Below are 15762 nucleotides of genomic sequence, written 5' to 3' on the forward strand. Positions count from 1 at the left end.
CTTAATCGCTATTTCCAAAGATTGACTTACATACAGGTTTTTGAGCACTCAAAGCTATTTAGATGTGTTTAATCTGACCAATTTGAGGACGAGTGACCAATATTTTTGAAACAAGCATTTGTGCATACAGATACAAGATCAACTGTATTCAAGTACAGCAGCTATATTTCCCTCTAAAGGGCTGGCCACGCAGCCCCAGGTAATAAATCGATGTTTCCACATGTTGTGCACAATACAACACTGTAGCTTTGCAGAAGGTTGCCACTCTCAACAGCAAGCCCCAAAAGTAATGTTTAATGCATAGCAACAACTCTCAAATAGGACATCCAAGCCTGCAGGTTCCTCTGGTTATGCATAAAGGAAAGTTGCACATCAGGGTGGACACCATTCCCTTTAGCAGCTTGGGCTGGTGTTCCAGGGCTACAATCACAGGTGGTAGACTTGCTGGAAAACTCTGGAGTCCACATTTTTAATTTTTTTTTTATTTCTCAACATCTAGTCCCAGAATAAAAAGTTGTCCTCTCTCCGAAGTGATGCATATGGCCTGCTGTAACTGCCAAAATTCATATCCAGTTTGCCAAGAGACAAGATTTTTCGTCTGTGGGCCAAACCAAAGTTGTTCGCCTAGCAAAAGTTACTGAACAGAAAAAAAACCCAAAACCACAAGAACTCATGTGAATGTACCACAATGTCATTTTCACTGTGACCTAGATTAGCTGTGGTAACTAAATTTAGGTAGGTGTACAGAGCTCTCACGTAGCACAGTCTGTCTTGCACAACTGTTACCCAGGAAGCAGTTTGACATTCATGCCCTGTGCTCTGCTGTTTGATTAGCACTTCTCAGGTAAACAAGCCAAAGTGTTGTAGTAGGATAAGCTCTTTAAAGTGCGTGCCAGATATTTTTGTTCCCATTTCACCAGTATAAATCTGAAATAACTCTGCTTAGCTGAGTGGACACTGATCTCAATTTCTATCAGCATAAACAAATTAAGTATGTGACCCAGCGCACCAAGTTCAGTCCCCCATGGCTTTACCAGATACAGATGCTTAACAGTACAAGACTGATTTGTCTATGCTTTGTACTGGAGCAAGAACAAAATTGTATCACTGCTCTGTTAGAACGGGGGTTCATAATCATTTTGAAAAGATTATAAGCCATCTAATGGGGAACACTGTACAGAATAAATAGGTCTCTTCTATATACAAGAGGATAAACAAACTCATCAAATGATGAATGCTACACAGCCTCCCTCTTTGTTATCTCTCATTTCTTAAAAAAATCCACTGGACAAATTCAGCTTCAATCATACCATCTAATTTGGTGCAGCTCCACAGTAATTATGATGAATTCATGCTGCATCACTTACATTGATAAAAGGAAATTACCAGGAGATTCCAGATGCATTTTACTGGACTTAATTCAAGCATAAAGTTCTAAGTGCTCCATTGATGTCTGTCAGTTTGATTATGGTATGAATCGCATACCAAGAAATACTTTCAACTACATATTTCAAGACCGTTTTAGTTCTAGCAGTAGCACTAAGAAGAGGCAAAAAAGCCTTTCTAGGAAAATGAAACATTCATCTTTAGCTTCATTTTCTTATAGGATGAAGAAAGTAAAATTTTAGGAATGTCAGTCAAAAAAATTAGATGTAGTATGCTGACCTTTAACATTTTAGTTGAAAATTTGTGAATTTTATACCAACACAAGATCAGTAGAGTTTATCAGTAAAACAAGACACAAACAGCATGCGTGGGAAACACAGTCACAGGGACACAGCTACAGCAAAGACTCATTTAGTCCGAGTAGCTCATAAATACCCACTCAGTAAGGAATGAGCAAAAAGCATTTTTGCCAGATCAACACTCATGTTTACAATTCCAAGCCAAGGAACAGTAAAGTCAGAAGACTTGATTACACAAGAGACAGAAACAGCCTTTTTTTTTTTTTTTTTTTTGTTCACAGTGCAATGGGCAACACAAGCGTAAAGCTGCAGCCACCAGTACTACAGGACAAAGGTTTGTAGGTCTGAGGTCACCTAAAGGCTTCTTGTAAACTGCCAGTATGGTTAGACTCATGCATGGCTACTTGAACTGACCACAGACCAGGACTTCACAGGCCATTGGTGGTCCATGAACATCAAGGAAACATCTGTCCAATCAAATGATGACAAGAGATCCAAGCACAGGACGTACAGGACAATGAATAGGAATGTGAAAAGGCAGGGCCAAGTTCTCCTATGATTTCAATAGATGCAGTTCCACTAATAGTGGTATTTTATTTTTATTAAACCTCCCACAGAAGCCGAGCCAGATGGCTAAATGCTGCTACTACTAATGCTGCTAATACCCCTTCAGGATTATTTATTGAGTGAGACAGCTAAGACCAGCACTTTCATAGTTTGTGATCACTACGAGTTTTTTATCCAGTTTGTCTGTATCAGTTATAATTTTCTTTCAGGATATGACTTGTTAGTCTCCAATGCATATTGTTCACATCCACACTGCAATTATTACTTACCCAATGCAAGTATGATTGAATTTAGATGTGTTGTTCTTATTTCAACTGTATCCAAGCCACAATTGTTATTGGAAACTTCTGGTCTAAGTTACTTTCCAAACTGACCCTTAAACTCCACTTTCTTATATTGTCCAGCAGTCATTTAATGGAGTAAGTTACAAGAATTTTCACCCCATTATCCCATGAATTAGCTTCCAGAGAAAACAAACAATTTAATAAGCAGAAATATTCCATATAAAAATGAAATACAGTCCAATGTGTATTTCAAACCAGTATTCACTGGAGACATCAAGGAATTGTAGTTTTCTAATTATCCCACTACAGAAGGAAGTAATCTTGAAGCTCCCCATGGGTCACACCTGATCAGTGCTGCTGGCTGTCCTCCTTAGCTCCTGGCTCTGCAGAGGTCACACAACAGTAATACCCCATCTGAGCTGCAAAAAGCCTGGTATACAATAAGCCAAGGTAATATATGCTCTAAGAGTAATTTAAAGATGTGCAAGCAATGAAATTTACTGTGCTAATGGTTCATTCTTCTATTTACCTTTATTTGCATCTCACTTGTGGAAATGATCTGTTTGACTTCTGAAGGTATTCCTCATTCTAAATAAAGCAAATGGAAGCCAGATCACTCAGCCATAGTGCCAGCAAAACACATCTGTTGGGACTACCTTGGCTACATTTTTTTTTCCAGAAGGTAAAATGTTATCATATGAAATGGCATGTAAGAACATTGCTTAGGTGGCTCTCTATGTTTAGAGTAGGAGACAAGCAGTGCCTTATATCAGCAATCAAAGCTATGTATTTAAATAATAAATAAAACACAAAGTGAAAGATGAGAAGAACAATTAAGTACAAACTTTTCTTCCAGTGTGCGATGCCTCTACCAACAACCAAAAAAAAAATAAAAGTTTTTAAAAGTCAAGTCAGACGTTTTTAGTAGAGCATTATACTGATTATATCCTCCTACCCAGGGACCACAGAACATAAAGGCCCCTCCAAAATTATGCCTGTCAGGCCATCAGTCTTCATATGATTTACTAGTCAGTGTACACAGATACACATACAAAGGTGATCATTATGCCCTTCTGAATTCAGGTGTCATCCAGGAGGATCATTTCCACAGTTTTAACAGTGACTGTTCCAAACTGATGCTGTTCTTCCCAGCAATTGTATATTGTGGCTCTACTTCCATTTCCTTTATCATGTATGGCCCCATTTTGGTCTGAATTATTTACCCTATAATTTGAGCTTCTGTTTTCAACTAGTATTTACTGCTGAATCACGCCAAAAATCACACATACTGAATATTGCCGTGGGTCATACTTTAAAGCCCCATGAATTTCCTGGTTTCCTTGCAGCCAGACATAAGCTTCCCATTACTTTGTGCCAATCTTTATCCTCTTACGGAACATGAAGCAAATTCACTGACATCAGTGAAAATGCACCCACTTGTATTATACGTTAATACTACACTTGAAAAACAGTCACCTCAATTTAGCTTCGTTGACAGTTTGGCATCTACCTTCAGAGTTAATCAGATTACAGAGGAGCTCCTACAAGAATACTTCAAATATAATACACTTGCAATAGGAGGTCTGTTTGCTAGATATCCCTTACAACAGCCAGATGCTTAGAATCAGGCAGCAAAACATCAGCATCAGGCTAGGCATCCCTAAACAGCTCTAAAAATTTGTCCAAGTGTTGTAAGAATCCTGTCAAAGGGCTAAGGTTACTACGAACCTCCAGACAATGGGGCAAGTACCCTATTTTTCATGAAATAAATTTGCCTTCAAACACAAAGACACACCATAGCACTTCTAGTACTCCCAATGAAACCCAAGTCTCCAACTCCAAAAAAAAGTGGATTTTCAAAGATACTATATGTTAAAAATTTGAGAAATAACTATACAACCACATCAAGCATTTCCTTTATTATAATAAACAGCAGTAAGCATTTTTTTTGGCTAGGTTACACTACAAGTGCAGAACAGCTAAATGACAATGACACACACAATCAGATACACACATCAGTCACAGCAGTATTTTAAATATATTTAGGCTACTATAGGCCTTGCAAACAGTTCAGTAATAGGAGTCATATTTTAAAAGCTATTAGAATATTAAATACATATACAATCACCTATAAACGTCAACAGGTCTGAATGTAGGTAAATTTTATTGGCACTGATTTCAATGGGACACAGCCACCAAGCTTAACTGACTTCACAGGTCTCACACAGGAACAAGGGTGTTAGGGCCAAGAAACGATTTGGCCACTGAGTTGGCTCAAGCCACTATCACCCAACAGCCATTCTGGTCCACACAGCCCCTCCTGAGTCACCCCAGGAAGTGCAACAACCTCCTGCCACTCAACAGGGATTTACAGGAGCACAGTCACAGCTGCATTGAGACAAGGTGACTGGTGTGGACCTTGTGTTGCAGTGTAAAACCCTTAGCACTACTTGACCAAAGTGGAGACAAGCTGAACTCCTCAGGAGGCAGCTGGGAGTATGTGGAAATGCAGGTGGGGAGGGAAGCATCTGAATGGGTTCTTCCCACCTTCCCTAAAATGGTGCCAGCTTCAAGGCAACCCTTTATCTTTTTAGATATCTTTTGAGGTGGAAGGTGGGGCAGAAGCAAGGTCAGTAGAGAGAGATGCAGAGCAGCCCAGAGCACACAAGAGATTAACTTCCCAATCCTGGATCCAGGTACTTAGTACAGACACCCTCTACCTCATCTTGGCTGAAAGCACCCTCAAAACTCCCCTAAAGCCTGAGATGGACATATTTTAACTTCCATGTGACACAACAATGTACAAAAGAAAAAATTACAGCTCACTGACAAAGCTACATAAACTTTCATTATTAACAGCTTTTTAATATTAAATGGCCTTTAAATGTACTGGCACAGATATGATGTGACTTTCCGTAAAGATAATGTATATCCTTCTTTAAACTTTTCTTTTCATCAGCATGTTTAAAAGTGCCTAAACTTAAGATGTACAGCTAACCAACTTTCATCCCCATTTCAATAGGTAAGAAAAATGGAAAATAAATGCAAGCAGTGAAGTCAACTGACTTTGAAACCTTGCAAGTAATTTTGAATGTTCACGTTTATGGATTGACAGCCTTCCTTCACAAAACCAGAAAACCACCTAAGTTTCTAAGTTACACCATCCAGCCACACGACCTCCAGCACAACTGCCTCTTAAAAATTTGACACCAAATTTTCAGAAGACAAACGTTTTAAAGCTACTGCTTTATCCTCTTCCACGGTCTTCATATGTATATATTATTATACACATAGTAAAAGTAGTAGAAGTATTTCTTCACAATACCATAAATCTGCTACCCCATGTATAGAGATCTCTGAACTAAAGTAGTCACTACAGGCTCAATTGCCTACTTCAAGTGAGCATCTCTTCCTCAAAATTTGTAATTACAGACTCTCTGACTGTCTCCTTCCATTTCAGCCACTTCCCCAGCTTGTTCTTCCTTTGGGTTTCGTTTAGTTTGTTTTGCTGTATTTTGAGACTTTTCCAAGGTTTCAAATATTTAGGCTGTACCAAAACTATTTCAAGAAACCAAGAGTCTTTTTCCACCTTAAAAGCAGAGACTAACACAGCAAACTCAGCATAAGCAAGAAAATTAAATAGGCACAAAATGCAGTACTGATTGTCCATTTCCTTCCTTTTCCAAACCAGAAAGCTGAGCTCTCTAACCCTCCCAACACCAGATTCAAACCCTAGAGAGACCAAGGGGTCTCTTATATTGCCACACTAAAGTAACCACTCAAAATACACAGAAGAAAAACCTGCCTCTTGAGATCTCTCTTTGCTCAAGCAAAACATAAAGGCCAATTTGCTTTCTACAGCAACTTCATCTTAGGATGGCTTGACTAGCTAATTCTTACTCATTTATTTTTCACTTACTCATAAACAGCACATTCATACAGCTACAACCAGACAGAATGATTCTTTCAATTTTTTTTAAAGCTTCCTTAGCTATTGTTTTTCTAGCTGTCTCCCTCTCTGTCCCCTCCTTTACTTTCTTTTTGTGAGCTTGCTTTTCTACTCCTCTTACAAGTTCTTCCCACTTGTCCTCCTTCTGCCGGCTTATATCAGCCCCACTGTCCCCTTTATCTCTCAGCCCTTCTCTTCCCCAAGGAAGTTTCCATATGAACATCTGACTACTTTTTTTTTTTTTTTTCCCCTTTCCTCCCCATTCTTATCTTATCTTTCTCCTCACAGAAGTAGTGTATTTCTGTTTGGCTTCAAAGTGCTCTTCCACACAATCTGCAAACACCTACACTTCATTCCTCTCCTGCCAGCTACTGTTTCCAAGCCAAATACCTCCATAGCAGGGGCACCCGCAGTGGAAAGCAGACACCTGGACTTTAGGGAGACCTGCACAAAAGCCTTTAACACCAGCTATTCTTCAAAAAATTCATTTAAGAGAATCTAAGTCAGGCCTGCTACACTGGCACTTTGGCACACTACTGAATTCATACAGACTTAAAACACATGACACAGGCCATTCACCTCTGGTAATCCAAGCAATATCAACAGACTTTAACTTCAGAAAGGTCCTCAAGATGTTGCATACAGAGGTGATGGTGGAACCCAAAACAAAACTAAAATGAATCTGTACCTCCAGTGCGCTTTGTTTTCTAAGCAACCCTTGGAATTTTGGCCTATTGTTCTGGGCTGTTCTCTGCTTCGCTCTGTGCACAACGGAGCATTTGGCAAGTGGTTTCTATTTTTAGGATGTCTGGGAATGTTTTGCTTTGGGTTTTCTTTCTCGCTCTGTGGGACCACAGTGCCATCTATTGGAAAAAGCTGTTAAGAGCAGGCTCTTTTGGGCTGTTTACTATTTGCAAAGACTAGAAGAATTTATTACTTCGGTTTTGTAACAGTCAGGTGGTCCAAGTCCTTATCGTAGGCTTTTATAGACATTTGTTAGGATATGCAAGCCCAAACATTATGGAAAGTTCCAGATTGTTACAGTCAAAGAAACTTAAGTTAAGCAAACCCTTAAGGGCCTCACAAACACCAAAACTGTATTAACATGCAAGAACAAAAGTTGCCACTCCTAGAAACGAAAGTCAAAGGCCTATGCTGTATGAGCCTGTCTTTCCTTTTCCTATATCTCCCAACCCAGTAGGACTCCCTGTTTTAGCAAGATCATATAGGGATAAACACAAACCCTGCTACCTAACCTGATTGTTATAAATTCTCCAAGATCAGGCAATAGCTACATCTTTGTAAATTCTCTTTCCATCAATAAGCAGCGCACGTCAAGTTTCTCTGTGTCTACAAGCAGGCCCTCTTACTTTCCACAGTCAGTGGGAACTCAGAGCAGCCAGAAGAAGCCTATAGAGTAGACATGGTCCATGTTCAACATTAAAGGAAGAGCAACACAAATTTTAAGAAGAGGGTACTTTTTAAAAAGGACTCTGGAGGAATTCCAGCAGAGTTAGGGAGATAAAGGCCTTTGGGCATGCCATCCACACCAGTCAAATTAACACAGAAATAGAGACCATGGCATAGGCTAGAAGAAGCAGGCCCCTAGATAAATCAGGCAGCATGGAAGACTCACCATGGGGAAGCCCTTCCTTCTGAATGCACTTCCAGGAGCAGCCACAGCCCATCCAAACCCCTTGCCAGTCAACAGCAGTCCCCAGACTGAAACCACATCTCCCCCAACTACCATCTACAAGGACAGTGATAAACACTGGGAAGTGACTCACAGGGAGAACAAGCTCTGGCAATTGGCTAAAACGAGGCACAGGTGAACAACTTTACTATCTGGGGAAGACGAGAGAGGAGGAAGGAGAGATTACCTCTCAGTAGATCACATTAGTGCAGCTGGCACTTTGCATCCCTCACACACAGGTGTTTTCCAAATCTATGTGCCTCCATTAAAGATTTAGAAAGTAAGAGAGCACTAACACACAGACAATTGAGAGCTCTCCCACAATGCTGTATATGTGTCTTTATGCATACTTGTATTCAATATACATACATACACACACATTTGGATATATAAGCCACTACCAACTAGCACTAAAGCAATAACCAACAACTCATGACCAAAAAGCCCAATAAAAAAGTCAATTTAGCATAATAAAGACATAAACTTTCTTTCCATAACCCTGTAAGACGCCTAATTTTTGAGAAAAAGTTGCAAATGCAAGTAACAGGCCCAGTCACTACACATTTCACCCGATCAGAGCTGCTCAGGTTATGCCAGCAGCACCATGGCTGCCCAGATCAGCACCGCACAAGGACAGGCTTCCCACATACCCTGGAGAAATCCTGCCCAGGCCTAAGCCTCATGCCCTCCCTGAGCACAGCTGCTCTCATAGGGGCACCCGGGCTCACATCCTCTTCCTCTCCATAGCAGCTCCCAAGGAAATGAGGCAGAGACATTGACCTCAACCCAGCACGACACCCTTCCTCCTCAGGATCTGTGGGGCCTCCCCATCACCAGCCCCACAGCAGCACTGCCATGTGCTGGGGCAGGAGGAGACCCCAGCACACCCCTGCCCAGGCACCACTGCCAGCTGTGCCACTCCAACAGGGCTTATCTCATCTTACTTGACAGCTCCACCTCCCTCACAAATCCCTCGTGCTTTAGCGTCGATTCACTTCATATCGTAAACACCTATTAGATAAATAACATTCTCATTTTATAGGGATTTCTCGTAAATCCCTATAAATTGCTCTGATCTAGCATGATTTCCAGTGTCAAATGCCCATCTTGAAATGTTTCCCTCAGGTGTCAGGCACAGTAGGCCACCAGTAGGGGCAGGAATGCAAACAAGTGTCACCTCACATAGTGATTTTTGTCCCTTTTTACTTTTTTTCCAGAGTTAAGACAAAAATCATCTTGCAGGCAGATGATAAAAGGCAGACAAAAGCCTAGGTAAGGACCAAGGTGATGAAGGAGATCTTGTGGAGAAGGCTATAGCACCATGTGCTCCCACTGCATGTCCTGGCTGCTCTCTGGCACTGCAGAGGCCCGTTGCAAAACAGCTGTGGAGGGAACAGGCAACATCTGCTTCATGCACCTTGAATGTGGCAAAGATTGAACAATCACCCACCTAGCATGCCACAGCAAGACCCCAAATGCTAAACTTGCAGTTCCTCCTTGTGAGAGTGTAGGAGCTGCTGTGTGTTCCTGGAGACACAACAGGGAAGGGGGAAAGCAAGCAGCACTGTCCCTACTCAAGTTTCCTGAGAGTTCTCTGTCCAGGGAATGGAATCTATTTCCCTCTACTAAGGGTTTTTGTGGATTTTTTTCCTCCAGGTACACAGAAGCAGCATTTTCATTTTCTAGTACTTCCAGTACCTCTGCAAATACTCCTCTGTACTGTCTGTACTCCTCAACACTGGGAAATGGATATCCGTCAGGATGAAGAAAATACAAAACTCTGCAAGCAGAAGATGGACTTTATTCACCCTTTGATACATTACAGATCTCTGTTGTTGACTTAGACTTTCATATCTTGATATGGTGCACGCTTCAGGCATCACTGCGCCGGCACTGAAATCAGAGAAGTTAATGCAAAATTCTAAAGGGATAAAACCGTAACTAGAACAGAGAAGCGGTAGTTAAAAACCTGAAAGTGGCACTTCAGGGACTTAACGCCTGCAGTACAGATGCTAAAGGGCTGATTTGGGCAATCAAGGCACCTCTGGCTGCATGATCTTGAAAACCTCACTGAACTTTTTGATATAAGTTGCACTGCGAAAGCAGCATACTAGATGTTAACATAGAGGTGACTTCACAAGATCTGGGCCTAAACATTCAGGCAGCGTTCCCCAACCTCTATCAAGAAGCTGCCCTTTCTTCCATGGCCCTGCTGCCTTTCTTATATGGTGAAATCAGAAATTATTTTAATTATTTTCCTTCCTGTTGTTGCCCACACATTTGTAAAGCATTACTGAGGTAATGAGAAAAGATCTGTCATCGACAGAGCAGGCAAAAGGGGGAGGTGTTGCCACCCTTCAGCTGTAGCGATCGCACCAGTCAAGTGTTTACTTGCGCTCCGTATTAAACAACACCGTATAAAATAACCCCTATTTCCTGCGAGTTCTCACTCCCAAGCAGCTCTTAGCAGGAACACGTTTTTTACCGCGCCCTGACACGCTGCTCTGAACATGCCAAACCTACAAGCCTCAGCGGGGCCGTGTTCCCGAAGCCAAACACACCCGTGCCCAAGCTGGCACAGCGCGCCCCCCGCCGTCGCTCGCGGTGGGACCAGCCCCAGCCACTTCCCAGGGCGCTGAGTGCCCCTCGCTGCCGCCGCGGCTGCATAATTTTTCCCTTCGCTTTTGTCTTCCTCCCTCCGGAGCGCCGCCAAGTCCCAAAAAAGCCCGCTTTCCCTCCCAAAAAGCTGTGTGCTCCAGGTGAGGCTCGAACTCACAACCTCGGCATTGCTCGGCTTTGTACTGCTGTATAAGTACCGCGCGCTAACCGATTGCGCCACTGGAGCCCTGACACCATCGCCTCCCGAACGCTTTATCAAGGGCTCCCCGGGCCCCGGCGGGGGAAGGGCGCCCAGGCGTTTACACTCTGTTCTGGGGGGCGGCCTTGGGCCACCCCTCTGCCCTGCCCGGGCTGCGCTCCTGTCCTTAGGGGCCGAACACCGGGGGGAAAGCTGAGCAAAGAGCTGGCGGGCGCTGCGCCACGCGGGGCAGGCGGCGCCCCCGAGCACGACAGGGAGGAGACAAGCTGCAGCTCCGGAAAAACGCCGCCGCCCCCGAGCTCCCCGCTGGGCGGACAGGGCGGCCCCCGGGCCGGCGGGCACAGCCCGGCCCCCTGCGCCGCGCGGGCGGGGCCGCCGAGCGGGGCGGGGCGGGGAGCGCGGTGACCTTCGTCGGGGGTGGCGCGGCCGTGGCGGCAGCAGGTGTCGGTGGGCAGCGGCAGCGACCTGGCCGACCCCTGCCAGCCCCGGGCTGCTGGCGCTCCCACGCAGTGCCGCGCTCCGGAGGCGAGGCAGACAGGCCGCTGCCCCGGGTCGTGCGAGTCCGAGACTCCTGACGCCCTTGGGCAAAAGGCATTGGCCGCTGGGTCATCCCAGTTCAGCCTCGCGCTCATCCGCAGCCGCGGGGAGAAAATGCACCGTCTGTCGTGCTGGGGCCCGGGCAGCTGAGGAAAACATCCGGCTACTGCCAGGGAGCTAAATGACGGTGTCTGTAGCGACGGTGTCTGTAGCATCGCTGCCTGCGCGCTCCGGGGCTCTGCAGCCTGCGTGCTGTGTGCGGCACCAGGGATGCCTGGCACTTCCAAAACAAGTGTTTATTCAACCTTACACGTTTATTGTCAAAGTATACATATAACATGAATTTATTTTACAGTCAGATCTGTGTTAGCTTTATGTGGCAAGGAGATGGTAAACACAACTGGCACCAGAAGATAATTAAATCCAAGCAATGCTCCAACACACAGTTGAGACAGACATATTTTTCTTTCCACTCGCGGAAACATTTAGGTTGCTGCCATATTTACTGCCCTAGACTGCTCTGTTGTGTTACTGATTTAAGCACTACATAGTGTTTTCCTTTCTGCAGTGACTTTACCGTGGGCAAAGGAACAAGCTCTGGGAATTTCATTACAGGATGGATGGTTGTAGAAAGTGCTACACAGGGCTTGGATTTCCATGGTTTCTAAAAATGAACTATTGGTGGCCCAGCAGCAGGTGACAAGCACTCAGCCAGTTTAAGTAAATCTCATGGATCTCCCAGGTACTTTTGACAGACTGAGCAGTTTTGTGTGACTCAGTTAACTCCTCCCCTCCACAATCCATAAATGAGCTGACACTTTTTTACGACTGCTTTGAATGGAGAGGAGTTGTATCTCACTTGTCAAAAAAGTTGTTCTGCTGTTGGTATTACTGTGGGCATTACCTAAAATATATTTGTAATATTTCGGTAGTATACACCACTGACAGGTGGAGTAGCATGCAATTACTGTATCTGGCCCTTGATGAAGGTGGCTGGCATGGAGAAAAGAGAAAACCGACAGTTCATTTCTTAAAGACATTTTCCATCATCACATTTAGTTGGCATACCAGAAAACTGCAGCAGCTTTCATTGCCCTTAACAGTGCATCACTATACTAACAAAATGTTCTATACCACACAAAGATTGCTGTGAACATAATTTCATCCAAACAAGGGCTTTTTTGGCAAATACAAGAATGCCAGAAAGACTCAAAGCTGAAGCTGTGAACATACAGAGAAGCTCTTTATTGCAGATTTAACCTTAGGCAAGAAAGACTCTAATTTTAGTATTTATAGAGATGATAATCATTGCTTGTTGTATACTAATCAGCTTTCCCGTAAAAGTAACAGTGATAGTGGTGAAGATTCTAGTAGTTTTAATGGGATCTTTAATTATTCTGTTGTCCTATGTGAATCACTTGTTTTTTATGTTTGGCCCCACAGAGTGAGGCCCTTGGTGGTATGTTTACAAATATAGCAGTGAAATTTGGCCATATCACTTTCTGGGAACATAACTGGACAGGAGTTCAAGTAATAAATTTGTTATTGACTGGAATTTTTGTTTTCAGCAACTATATAGGATTTTTTAATATAAATAATTCTATTTTTAAGTACTTAATTAGTGTTTGTTCTCAAAGATCAAACAAAAAAAGCACAGAATTGACCAAAAATAGGAAGTGTATTCAACTGGCTGAAATTAATTATTTAATCATATAAATGTCTTCCTTTTTCATTTCTTTGCAATACTAACAGAAGGAAAAAAAATAAAGAGAAGATAAAAACCTGAAGTTAAAGCTGTCTTAATGGTGAAGAAAGTTACTTACTCCCTACTGCTTGCAGAATGTCCAGATTATCGCTTCAGTGTAGCTCCATTTTTTTAACACCGGCATAGATAAGTCAGTCTTGGGATTGCACAGGGACAGAACAGCCAAGTTGAAACGATACCGAAAGGATTTTTATCTTCAAATTGCTGGCAAATGCAAACCTCCCCCGGTGAAGATTTTTCAAAATACTTCTTTGCACTAAGTGTGAAAAAAACAAGGTTTAAGAGCCAATTTTCGCAGTGCTGTTTGCTCAAGAGTAGAATGGGCTGAGTGGAGGAGGCAGTATAGACACTTGCTGGCTTTATGGTCTATTTCCCTCTCCTGTTCCCAGGGGCTCTAAACAATTCTAGGTCTTTAGCACCTTCTTTAGATGAACAAAAAAAAATTAGTATAGGGAGTATAGTTAAGAAAAGTATATGACCAGATACTACTTTAATACAGATAAAAATCCTGGCCAATGACCCCTGGCCTTAATACTCCTTCTAACTAGAAACACAATATTTAGCTTTTGCTTTTTATTAACATATTCTGCTTGCTGGACACCAGCTTGTAAATTTAAGTCTCTAGTAGGTCTGGTGTTTGAGGAAAGTAGAAAAATAAAGTAGGTGTTGTCCTAAACTCAGGTTTTTTTCACTTAACATTTCTTTCCTGCAAAAGATGGATTATTTTGATGTAGCAGTTTCGTGCTTCAGTACTGTTGCAATTCTCTGGCAGTGAAAGCTGACAAATAGAGTCCTTACCTTTACAGAAAGGGAAGGATCTGAGCCAAATGGTAGAACAGAAACCCCAGCGGCTGAAACAGGTTTTGATGGATGTGAAGAGTCACTGTGAAGCAGACTAGCAAGAAAAATCCAGGCCCCAGTCAGTTCATGCAGTGTATGAGGTGCATGTATTTACCTGGTCTCACAGAGACTGCAACACTGGTTCTTTTCTTTGGCTCTCCAATACACTTCACAGAAGTAGCATTTCATGGCCAGTACTTTCCTGCCATGCAGATAATTTCTTAGCCCCACTGTTACATGCATGAAGAGGCCATTAACTGCATTTTTCAAAACTTATTGATTTCAGAAGGTTGCAGAAAATACTACCCTGTAAAAATAGCCTTGGCATCATGCTAATGGTGAATTTTGTAAGTGCATGTTGTTTCCTTCCTGAGTAGGTCTAGGTTTTCCTACCTCACTCCAGCCACAAAATGGATTTATCAGCCTGTGACTGAAAAAGTTTTCTCTGCAGGTAATAGTAGCTTGTATTCTGCCTGGTGGAAAAAAAAAGTGGAGACTGGGGATTAAAGTAGGGGTTGTGGACAATAGCCCGCCGTTAAAACTGGCACATTAATAGTGTGGTGATAAAGGATTAGCTCAATCAATTCCAGGATCTGCAGTTTTTCGTATTGTGACTTTGTACAGTACCTTGGCTTTCATGCCCAACAAATGAAGTCCTGCTCTGTGATACCTGTTACTAATGATGAGGTAAAACCTTACAAAACCGTGATCGTTAAGATAGAGTGTCTTCAGTTCTCCAGTCCCATGAGGCTGGGTCATAATCCCTTAAGTGAAAGTGCATTTTAAATATAAGCTCTCTTTCTGTCACAGCTAAATAGTTTGCCAGCAGCCTACAGAACAAAAATTATCAAAATACACCTATCTGTAAGTCCAGAAACAGGCCTAATGAGTTTCTTGGGTGCTGGTGTCTCACCACAGCCATTCTGTTGGTAGAAATTTCTTGTTTTAAATAAATAATGTGGTGGTGGTGTTTTATAATTGAATGAAATAATGATTACTTTGGGCTTATTTCAGAGGAAATTATTGCCAGTCCCATTGTGATTGTACTAATACAGTTGAACTGTAATCCACATGTGGATCTTTTTATCCCAAAATTAATGTATTTTTTTTATCAGTTACAAGATGAGTTTAAACTAACCTGCAAAGAAGTGGTAGAGATGAAGGTAAAACAGAATCACATACTTGAATAAGTGCATAATATTAATTCAAATTTATACTCCTTTACTTTTTTCCATGCAAAATTACTATGGTATAAGGTAAAGATCTCCAGATTCGTACTGTTCAGCATGCTGACTCTTCAGTCCCATAGCTGTACTGCCCATATGTGCAAACCACAGAGGATACACCACTCACTTTTAACCAAATCATGTTACAGCCATATACCCAGACACATTCACCCACTAAGCACAGTGTAGGTATAAGCAGAAGACTAAGCTATGTCAAGACCAAAGTGCTAAAATATTGTAATGTCTTTGGGTTTTTTGTTTACCACCCATTTCACATGTTTGGAGTTTGAAAAAAATGTTTACACATTTGCTTATTAAAAAAATTGGGGGTGGTAGGGAACACAGTGAGCAGTCCTGTAGCAACTATGTAGGCGTTGAACAGAAACTAGTGAGGGAAT

At 42.4% G+C, this 15762-nt stretch overlaps 1 non-coding gene across 1 annotated transcript; it reads right to left on the reverse strand.

Moving 5' to 3' along the window:
• Positions 1–10929: 10929 nt before the first annotated feature.
• On the reverse strand, positions 10930–11023 carry TRNAI-UAU (transfer RNA isoleucine (anticodon UAU)). Its single transcript has 2 exons — positions 10986–11023; positions 10930–10965 (listed from the first exon to the last, which is right to left on the reverse strand). It is a non-coding gene; the product is annotated as a tRNA-Ile (tRNA).
• Positions 11024–15762: the final 4739 nt, after the last annotated feature.

This window comes from Manacus candei, unplaced genomic scaffold (assembly GCF_025592945.1).
Source record: "Manacus candei isolate 608988 ecotype Guabito, Panama unplaced genomic scaffold, ASM2559294v1 h1tg000017l, whole genome shotgun sequence".
In the NCBI taxonomy this organism is placed as follows: Eukaryota; Metazoa; Chordata; class Aves; order Passeriformes; family Pipridae; genus Manacus; species Manacus candei.